Below are 11,053 nucleotides of genomic sequence, written 5' to 3' on the forward strand. Positions count from 1 at the left end.
GCTTCTCCAAATAAGCACGTCTGCAATCATCATTGAACCACGGTTTGTCCTTCAGTCGGTACCTTAGCACGCGATAAGGGGTACGCCTCTCAATTATATTGACTATATTCTCACTCAAAGGGACAACAGGATCAATGCTACTATATAATTGTGACCAATTCAAGCACATAAGATCATGCAAAATCCCATTCCAGTCTGCTTGAGATTTCATATAAATTTTACAAGCGTATGATACATCAGGGACAAGCTGCTCAGTCTTCACTACTAATGAAATCAAGGCATGGTAAGATGTCCCGAATAGATAACAAACCTTTCTTGTTATAACGTCCAGGAAGTCAGTGTATACGAGGTCCAAGCAATTACCAGACCTGTGGGTAGCTTCACTTATGATTCGCTCACAGCCTGATTGAGAGGCAAAGTCTAAAGCTCTTAAGCCCTGGCGATCGGTAGGAGAGATAGAACTTAACCACTCCCTATGGTGAGCATTGAAATCACCAATAAAGACAAAGGAGGCCTTTCTATCATCTTCTTGTATCTTAGCCATAATGGTAAAAAGACAATAGAAGATAGAATCACCCATGTCTGGATTCTGGTAGATCGAACACAAATAAAAGTTGTTATGCCTGCCACAAACTTTTATTACCTGAATCTCATGACATCCACATTAATAGCAGGACTTATGAGAAGTAGGATACTCAGTCCTGATATACACCGCCACTCCCCTGGCCCTAGGGATGGCATAAAGTTTCAACATTGGCTTCTTAAAACCAATTATAAGGAGCTCAGATGAGTGCCTCATATTAGAAATCAAAGTTTATGAGTACAAAAGAATATGATATTGTCTGGACACAACTGTAAGGTCTTGAATATTTGCATGAAGACAACGAGTATTGCAATACAGTAGACGACATTGACGAAATCTAGAACGTACTGGTCCCGATTTCGCTCAATGTCTCCAGACAGCATAAGAATTAATGGTAATAAAAAAGAAACATCATACTAAAATCTAGATTAACAAGAATTATAACAAAAGCAATATAAATAAAGTGATTGATCAAACCTATAGACTATAGAAAAATAGTCGGAAACACTGGTTAACATGGAAGAGCCGATACACCATGCAAGGCTAAATACCCTCCAGGATAGCCACTTCAACTGAAGGGAGGACAGTAAGGATGGTTATGAGAAGAAAGAGTATCAGATAAGGAAAAGACAACCTCTTGATAAACCACCAGGCATTCATGGCCCTTCTATTAAGCCTGCCCAACACAACAATTAAAAAAAACAAGGAGAAGAGAAAAGAAAAAATAAGATAGAATTGTGTGCCCGAGTGTACCCTCAAGCAAGAGAACTCTTAACCCAAGACAATGGAAGACCATGGTACAGAGGCTATGGCACTACCCAAGACTAGAGAACAATGGTTTAATTTTGGAGTGTCCGTCTCCTAGGAAGAGCCGCTTACCATAGCTAAAGAGTCTCTTCTACCCTTACCAAGAGGAAATTACACTGAAAAATTACAGTACAGTGATTTACCCCTTGGTTGAAGAACTGTTTGGTAATCTCATTGTTGTCAGGTGTATGAGGAAAGACGAGAAACTGTAATGAATAGGCCAGACTATTCGGTATATATATATATTATATATATATATATATATATATATATATATATATATATATATATATATGTGTGTGTGTGTGTGTGTGTTTGCATGTATGCATGCATGTATGTATGTATGTATGTATGGTACTTGTGCATATTACTTTAGTTTTGTAATTAATGTGTTAGTGATGTATAGAAAGCGAAGACTTCATCTCTCTGGACAAAGTGTGCTCATATTAGTTTTCAGAATAACACAAAAACTTGATTTACGCTTTCCTACTTAATATTTGGTGTCATATGTTTTGAATAACTTTTTATATGTGATTGTTCGTCAGGACTGCATTGTTTCAATTATGGAATTACACTTCTATATATAAGGTGTGGTGAAAATTCAAGATACAAAAATATTTGGATACTCTGGAATCCATTAACAAGTATTGATGGAATGGCTGATCTCACAAGCTGGCTGCCTCTTCTATGAGGCCACTATTCCAATCTGGCAACGGGATTGACGTCAGTTCTTCAAGAATGTGTTTTCTTGGCCGAAGAAGACTAAATTTCAAGGCAACACCTCTCTTCAGAAAATCAAGATTTGTAAGCTGTTTGATCTCGGATTTGACTCCCTTTAGAGTGGCGCCCTTTTGTATGATAAGCTATGGTCTTGATGCTCCAGCATTTACTCTGCAAATAAGTAGTTTTTGTAGCCCTAGCCCCATCCTAGCTATCCATATCATTTCTCTTATTTTTTAGATGAAGTTCACGATTCCACTGATGTAAAGATTTTGTTGTAAAAGTTTTGAAAAAAAAACTATCATCCTCACTTGTGCAATGCAGCTTATAAAAGTGTGAGTCCCTCAGAATATCTAAACTTGCAAACTACGTGGATCCCTGATCCGCTTCATCTGGAATGAGACCACTCTCCACAACAGCCAGTAGCTTGTGTTTTCAGCAATTTCTCTGCAGTGAAGTATCTTTTGCTTTTCTATCGAGGATATCTATGCCATACCACATTTAAAATTGATATATATGTTAGCGACTTCTAAAGATCAAAAACAGCATCACTCCGGATAGACTGAGCTTCAGTTAGTTTTCAGAAAAACCTGAAAACTGCATTTACTTTTTTTCCCATTTTTTATTTGGGGTTTCGACATATTTTGAATCATATTTTTATGTGATTCTTTATCAGGACTACTTGGGGGGAAAGATGGATTTACATATCAATATAAATGCTATGGTGACAAAAATTTAAGACACAAAAATGTTTTCATGCTCTGAAATTAATTAACAAGTATTAATAAAACTTAAAAGATTCTTTGAAATGAAATATTTCAAGAATTTCCTGACAGATCTTTCAAGCTATCCCCCTCATTAACAAAACTCACGATTCTGGTATTACAACAGAATTGTCGTCAGCTTTATAGGAATGTTATCTCTTGTCCAAAGCAGAATAAATGGTTTACTCGCCCTCTCAGAAGATCTAGATTTGTAAGCTGCGTTGATCTTGGATTTAATTCTCTCTATACCATTTCTGGTGTGTCGATGCTACCTTTTTAAATTGAGATTTGAATCGGGATCCTGCTCCAGGACAGTGACTGCATTGTTACCATGTATTTTTCAAGTCAGCTTGTAGAATTATGCATTCCTTTAAGGCTGATTTGACTTTGTCTTTGTATCTCTTCTTAGGTGGCCACATTTTAGCTGTCCTTTGTGAACCGTTCTCCAGCATACAGATTACGTAACAAAGCCAGAATAGTTGGAGTTTGGTGAGCATGGCCTGAATGCTTGTATATACTGTACAGTTTGTTCTAGAATCTATAGGTGGAATTATATCTTTCCAGTTGAGGCCCATAATTTTTTGCAAACAGGAACTGTGAAAAAAGTTCTAATTGTTTGAAATGGCATTAGTATAGAAGAGTAGAGATAATACTTCTTTATATACTTAATTTTAATGGCCAGTCTCAGAGTTTTATTCTAAAAAACCTTGGTCCTCTGCCACCCCAAAGCACGTGAAACTCTATTTATTTTCTCCAGCACATCTTTATGGATCAAGGTAGTGACACTGCCTGCAGTTATGTATCATTAGCAGTGAAGATGGGCATATTCTGTAAACCAAGTATTTTATATATTGAAGATAATGTCTAAAGTGAGTTGCATTGACTCCAGGGCAGTGGCAAAATAACAGCGTCATTAGCGTATTGCAGTCAACCCGTTGTTTTGCAATTTAAAGCGAAAAAAATGTGTGTACATAAAATAATTCAAATGGAATTATCTATAAAAACTTTTCTATTCATTCTTGTGGTATGTTGCACCGGTTTTGTGCCAGAGATGTGAAAATGTTCGCAGCTTATTTTTCATATTCTCCATTTCCTTATTTGGTTTCAAAAATTGTATCCCAAGGGTGTCTTTTCTGATTTATTCAGCTTAGAACAGACAGTAAATGCTCACTGGTGGAGTTACCACCCTTACAAACAACCATCCACCCAAACGTGAAGTTATCAATCTTAGTCATTGCTATACCAATTGTTGCTGTATAATTAGAAGTATTGGTTTCATGATAGTGTTATTTTTTCACCTTGTATTGGATAGCTTGCAAGCTATTATTTATTTTATAGGATCATTAAATCTATGCAGGCTATTTTACAGAATGATTGTAAGATAGCAGCTAAGTAGTGAACTATTACTCTATTCCATTTTGATTATTCTATTCCATGAGCTGTTTCACCTATTTATAGAAGGGATAGGAAAGACCTTGGTCTAGCTGCTATTAGAACAGCATTTAAAATGTCTGTACACTTCCTATTCCATTTTCTTTGATTTCCTTTCTTGTTTTTTTTTTCAAATAATAATTTTAATTAAGGCAGTTGAGGATGTCTGGAATAAGTGAATGTAAGTCAATTAAGAAATGTTCTGATTGTGGATAATGATTAATTTCACACACCTTATACTTGTCCACGTCTTTCTGTCAGTTCAGATTTTATTGTTTTTCAATTGATAACTCACTCTCATATCCCTCAAAAGTCTCACTTGAAGTAAATTGGCATTCCTCTTGATTTTTTCCAGGTAATTAAAAGAATGAGTCATTGCCTCTAAAAGTGTAAAACCTTTGGGGAGTTCTTGTTACATACCAAAAGATGTATGGTAGAATTCTCTTTTTTCATACAGGCTGAAAAATATCTTGCCTCAGCAGCAACCAAATCATCTACATTATATAATGTGAGGACATACTCGTTAGCCCCAGTCCTCATTTCTTATTTCACCTGCTTTCAAAATAGTGTCCTTAGTACGAAGAGTAATAATACGATATATAGATTTAAGATCACTTGACTGACTTTTGCTTTTTATTTGCTTTTCAAAACCTCATATTACGATTCCTTTTCACAAAAAAAGATATGAACAATATCAAAATCTGACTCTTGACTTCTCAAAGATGCTATTGGCACTTGAGAGGTTTTATGTTGTTCCTGGAAAGTTTCGGCACTGCTTTTTTTTTTATACATTTCTACATTTTTCATGTACTTTCACATATTTCAGTTCCTCTAGCTGAGAAGGTTTTCCTTAATGCTATGGTCGATCAGTTTCTTATACCTTTCTCTTTACCTCTCCAGTCTTACCGTCATAAAGCTGTTCACAAATAAAGCATTTCCTCAATGAAGACATTTTTCACATAATGGAATTAATGATAAATTAACCGTCTCTTTTCATAGTCTGAAACAAAAAGAAAAACAACATTTGATTTAGGAACTTGAATAATTGTTTCACTATTGCATGTAGGATAAATTACCATGTGATAATCGGGCACTGTTGGAACAAAAAAAAAAATAAAAAGAAGCAAACATTTTCGTACCTCTATCAGCAAAACGGTGCAATATTTCACTATAGTAAATAGAAGAGTTTTTGTAGAAAAATTCGTTTAGACTATTTTATGTAGAGACACATTTTCCACTAAAGTTAGTCCTAAGCAAGATAATTGTAATTTTTTTTACACAAATTTTTCAAGATGGCAGCCAAATTTCGGGAGGTAGAGGGGGTGCAAAATTTAATATATTGTTAATTACCATATTATAAAGACAATAAAGCTTATTGCATTTTTCCCTCATTTTTTCCTTATTCCCCAATTTTTTTCGTCCTATTAACTGGCCTAGTTAAAAGGATAAGAGCCTGAACATCACCGTTTTACTCCCATTTCCACAAGGCAGGATGAGGATTCCAAGCTACCAAGCCTTCTTTTTGGAAAGAGAGATGAAATATTTTTAGAAATGTCCTAGGAACTCATATTTTGCAAGTATCTTCCATAGGATCTTGCAGGGCACTGTATCAAAGGCCTTGGTTAAATGAAAAAAGTATAAGTGTATTTTCTATTGACATTTTCCCTCTATATGCCTCAAAGTAAAAATCAAATTGATGGATCCTCTTTTCTTCTTAAACCGGCATTGGGTTCTGGCACCGCAGATTCAGATATATGTTTAGTTGAGTGCTATAGTATAAATCTTTCTTGAATTTTACCGAGTGCAAATATTAGGCAAATATCTTGGTTGTTGTTGGAGTTGCTTCTCTTTCATTTGTTCTTATAGATAGGAATAATTATAGAGTCTATCCAAGATTTTGGTATTTTCTCTCCCTTCCTTAGAGCATAGATGATCTAATGCGGCTTCTTTTTGAGAAGGTAACCCCTGTGCTTGAAAACTTCTCCAGGAATGACATCCAGACCTTAGCATTTGTCTTCTTTGAAGTTTTTTATATATTATATTGCATTCAAAACTTGACATCCTGGAAGCTTTTCAAGGTCATGGGTGATTGGTAAATTAGGCAGAGCCAGATACTTGTCCTCCAAGGACTTCCTTAAAGTTTAAGAATTCTGCTAAACCTATCTCTCCTTTTTATGGTACTCAGGCTTCTGAACCATCTCCTTTATCCCTCCACGGTTGGATGACAGAGAATGACGGCAACCTTGAATTAACTTTTACGCAAGCTCTATGGGAAGTGGCCTTACCTTCTTCCTGTAGAGAGGAAGGTAGTCACCAGCTACTTTGTAGTGATCCTGATGATTTTTCAGATAACACATCAGTGAGAGATGATGACCTAAAAACATTGTGGCTGTCCTTAGGGTTGGAGGACATCCCAATAGCAAAGAAGCTTATGTTAGCATTAGCCACCACTAAAACTTCCTCAGCCCTCGCAGAGGAGAAAGCCAATGTAAATCACTCGGATCTTCCAGAGACCTTGGAATGTGCTGCAGTTGATGACAGATCTGAACCTTTTGCAATTACTTCACTGGCACCTCAAGGAACACACTCGACGAGTAAGAGTAGGAAGCGTCTTCATCCTCCCTCTCCACCTAGTTTGATGCCTTCAACCTCGTCGTCTACGAAGGTAAGCAGTTCATACGTCCCTGAGGCTAAGAGGAGAGAGAACCTGTAGTAGTTTCCAAGGGGATCTGCTTCTAAAGTGAAGATTCTCTCACCCTCCTTCTCTAACGATTGTCCTTCAAGACTGTCACGTCCCAGGTCAAATGATTTGGTATGCGAGCACACCCTTGCTAGCACGCCGTCACCTTCAAGCTTGCATTATTCTGATGAAGACCTCCCTAGTAGGTAACACTCATTTTACTGTACATTAGTCAGTGCCTAACTCCCCTCCTACGACAGAGAGTCAAAGCAATTGCAATGGCCAACAGATTTATATGCTGGTATTAGTGCATTTTCTCTGAGATGCTTGCACTTCCCATTGAGTGCCCACTTGACAGATCTGGAAATTTTACGCACCTTTTCCCTAATGTGATTGCTCTCACATGCTCACAAATGATTCCCGGATCTTGCTCAAGCACAGTTCTATGTTTGCTCTCAAGCACATCCCTATGTTTGTTCTCAAGCACAGCGCTGTTTGCTCTCAAGCACATCCCTATGTTTTCTCTTAAGTGCATCCCTATATTCTCTCTCTCGAGCATCCCAATGTTCTCAAGTGCATCCCACTGTATGCATGTATACTATCATACGTATGTGCTGGTCATAGGCACCTACCTCTTAGCACTCATATAAGCTTGCTTCCACGAGCTCACCTCTTAGTGCTCATATGAGCTCGCCTCTTACTTGCTCGCATCTATGAGCTCATATGCACTCTACTCTAAGTGCTCATAGACTCTTAACTTAACGCTCAAGCACACTCATCGTCTCACACACGTGCGTTTACCTTATTATGCTTTTGAATTCTTGCCTGTAAGAGATTACTTGCTCTGTCTTAGTACTGCTTAGGTGCACTCACCTGGTAGTGCGCACCTCTGTTCCGCTGTTCATGATCCTGCTCGGTTTCCTAGAACATTACATTCCTTTAAGTGTGCACTCTCCAGCTTATGAACACCCATTAGAGGAAAAAGATTCACCTTGGGAAGGCTTTCTTGTAGAAAAACACTTGCTACTTCAGTGTGCAAGCACTTAGATCTGAACTCATCCTTTTAGGGAGAATAGCACAATTGTACATGCACTCAATCTGTAGGAATTTTCTCTACAAATCTTTAAATTTCTGTGCATTCGAACTCCAATATTAGTACACATGCTCCCTCTTTCTCAGGAATAAGATCACACCTTTGCAATCACATACTCGTACTTATAAGAGCTCACTTTTGTAATCACAAACTGATAAGAACACGTGTTCTTTGGTTAACAAACTGGTGTCTGTGTCATGGGTTGATCCACCTGTTAGGAGACATTCTAGATTGCCCACATGTGTTATCATCTGTAGAATCTCCCTTGGCAGCGAGATCTATCCCTTCTTGACATGCACAATAAACCTCTGAATACTTAGGCTTTGACCCAAGGTTATTCTCCTAAGCTCAAGTACTTTGGGCATGCATAATCATTAGTGCATCTACACTTATTACCTTCCAGGGAGAAGGTATTTGAGAACGCTCCAGTTTTACATGCAAGCTCACCCATTCCAGGTTTTGTTCTCCTTGATACGAACAATATGAACCTTTTCACCAACCATGAGATAGGACACTAGAGACTATGTTGCTAGCAATGACTCGACGATCTCCAGTTTACGAGTGTCCCACATACTATATAGCACCCACTTAACAGATCTGGTATATACAGACTTCCTAGACAGTGTAAGCACTGCGGATTGCAGGAACTCCTTTTTATGCGCACCACATGAGCAAGTACGTTCTCAAGTTCATGCTTGTCTGACAGCCTGAAGGTATTCACCAGATAAGGCTTTTCCCTCTCGTAGGGATGATTCTCTGGATAAGACATCCTAGTGCAGAACAGATAGTAAGTTTGCTACCATACTGTAGAACAACTAACCTAGGCGTGAACAAGGGTCTGACCACACATGGCATGGTAGTAGCAAACACTAACCCTCCAAGGAGCTTTGACATGCAAGGGAATGCTCTTCAATGTGACCCAATGCAGTTGGGCACACGTGCCCTTCAGGTAGACCACATCCTGCAGACTTGAAATCATTGCCAAGAGCATGTGCTACTCATGGCTCACTATCCTAAGGGAAAGATATCATGACGTTGAGACAACAGAATAATCTAACCTTGATGTTCTCACACAATCAGTCTCCATTGCGCACATGTTCTCATCCTCGTGGGAAATCTACAGTACACTCTTTATCTCCCGAGATCTTTTCAGACCAGGAGGTTAGATAACTCAGATAAGGGTTGTGGTGGCCTATTGGAAACCTCCCCACTTGATGATCTGCTGGATTGGTGTTAGAGTCCTGCTCAAGTTCGATAGTTTCTTGTAGTGTCTGCAACCCCACCACTATTGTGAGCTAAGGAAAGGGGAGGGAGCCTACCCACTTACTCATCAGCAGCTATAGCTTGGCCCTCCCTGGTCCTAGTTTTGGTTGAGAGGGGCTTGGGTGTAGATCATATGTATATATGGTTATATTCTAGGCCATTGTTCTGCTAGCCAGGACATTGTTACTTTAGCTTAGTATCTGCCATTCATGAGTAGCCTTTAAACCAGATTATGAGGTAATGATTGCCTAGGACAAGGTCTTTGTGTAGAAGGAGATTCCATGATGTTAAGACAGAGAGGAGCAGCTTAGATTCCCCATATTCTCGTCATGGGGACGGTCCTCTTACTGCGACTACTCATACCAAGGATGAATTAGTCAAAGGAAGATTGCAACAACATGAACTCTTCGGGCATACAGCCCCTTAGAATGTCGCCCAACCAAGGAGAGTACATGAGCAGAGGATTTTCCTCAAGCCTCAAGGCACAGTCCAACCCCTTCTACTTAATCGGATTACTGTTCAGACTCGGTCCTTGGTACATATAGAACTCTGAGCAGACCAACAGGGTGACTCTACTCCCCATCAACTGGGAGTGAGGAATTGTTAGTTCAACGGACCACTCAGTAAGAATTGTAGGCCCTATTCCAGCAATGACTGAAAATCCAGACATGAAATCTACCTTCCTGAAGGTGCTAGCCTTAATGGGACAATTCTACAGCCTGGGACAGGAAAAGGAGGGAAAACGTCCATTGACAGGCTCTTCGGAGCACTGTAAAGTTCCAGACCCTCCTTGGAACTCCCTCTGTCTAACCAGTAGGATGAATGTTTAAACTTAAGGATTTTTTTTCCAAGATCTAATGCTTTCTCCAGTAGTTTATATGTTTACTTGTCTGAGATGTAATCTTGGGAATTATGTGGGTTCCCTAAAAGACTTCTGACAGTTCACATAGATGGTCGTCCGGAGTTAGCCATAGAACTGGATATGTACTCAATAGCAAGGATTTCTCAATGATCAGAGAATATGCCTATGAATGCAAAACTAATTTTTCATATAAAAGCTTCAAAATTATTCCAAAGTGCAAAGTTTCTTCTTTCAGTTAGTTTTAGGGTCGTTAATGATTAAGAAGCAAAATCCTAAACTGACAACCAATTATCCCCTGTCCATCACATTGCTTAAGCAGGGAATTAAAAATTTTCTTTTTTAATGCCATCCTTCAGGTAGTCATTCGGTTCTCTTGCATAGTCCAGATAGGTTGGTATCCTCAGACAACTTTACTTTTATGTGTATTTCAGTTTTAAGATAGTTTTGTTTTGTATTTTCATAGATTTTTTGCTTTTAACATTGCCTACCTTCCATTTTGAATTGTTTTTGTATTTCAGAATGAACAGCTTTTTTTATACTGAGTGTTTTATTATGATGTTTTTTTATATCTTTTAATCTTTAAAATGGGCTGAGTCCCGAAACGTTGCCAATAATAAAAATGAAAGATGTCAAGACCATTTGTTCTATTATTTTATTGCGGATGCTCACCATTAGCAACGACCTACCTCAAGATATATACAGTATATATATATATATATATATATATATATATATATATATATATATATATATATATATATATATATATATATTATGTGTGTGTCTGGAAGTAAAAGAGAGAACATAAGTTTAAAATCCCTTCAACAAAACAAACTGGTCAGATAGCCGA

Source organism: Palaemon carinicauda, chromosome 2, assembly GCF_036898095.1.
Source record: "Palaemon carinicauda isolate YSFRI2023 chromosome 2, ASM3689809v2, whole genome shotgun sequence".
Lineage (NCBI taxonomy): Eukaryota > Metazoa > Arthropoda > Malacostraca > Decapoda > Palaemonidae > Palaemon > Palaemon carinicauda.